This window comes from Cryptotermes secundus, unplaced genomic scaffold (genome assembly GCF_002891405.2).
Source record: "Cryptotermes secundus unplaced genomic scaffold, Csec_1.0 scaffold364, whole genome shotgun sequence".
In the NCBI taxonomy this organism is placed as follows: Eukaryota; Metazoa; Arthropoda; class Insecta; order Blattodea; family Kalotermitidae; genus Cryptotermes; species Cryptotermes secundus.
In genome coordinates this window covers 939,868-940,156 of record NW_019733841.1, presented here as the reverse complement: position 1 = coordinate 940,156, position 289 = coordinate 939,868, and the positions used below count along the sequence as shown (strand labels likewise).

The following is a 289-nucleotide window of genomic DNA, read 5'->3' as shown; positions in this document are numbered from 1 at the left end:
GCTCCACCGTGCAGATCGCTCAGAACGTCCTTCACCCTGCTCCGAGGAATAATTACCTGGGCTACTTGACGTCTTCCGGTGACGGATTCCCAGTCACGCTCTAGTACGCCGTTTCTCACAGCGAGCGATTTCCACTGGGCCCAGAAGCTTTTGTACGTGGGACTCCGATCCGCGATGTCATGCCATTCCTGTCTTCGGCCGTTTTCTACTTCCTGTAGAATAGGCCCTATGTCTGGGTCTTTTAGCTGTTCCTCTCTTAGGGTAACAGGGTCCCAGCCGGCTGCCGGTA

General features: G+C 55.4%; 1 protein-coding gene across 4 annotated transcripts in view; it reads right to left on the bottom strand.

Annotated features, from left to right (window-relative positions):
• Positions 1-289, bottom strand: part of LOC111868236 (acetylcholine receptor subunit alpha-like) — a 143,626-nt gene that overhangs the window by 109,304 nt on the left and 34,033 nt on the right. The window lies entirely within an intron of this gene.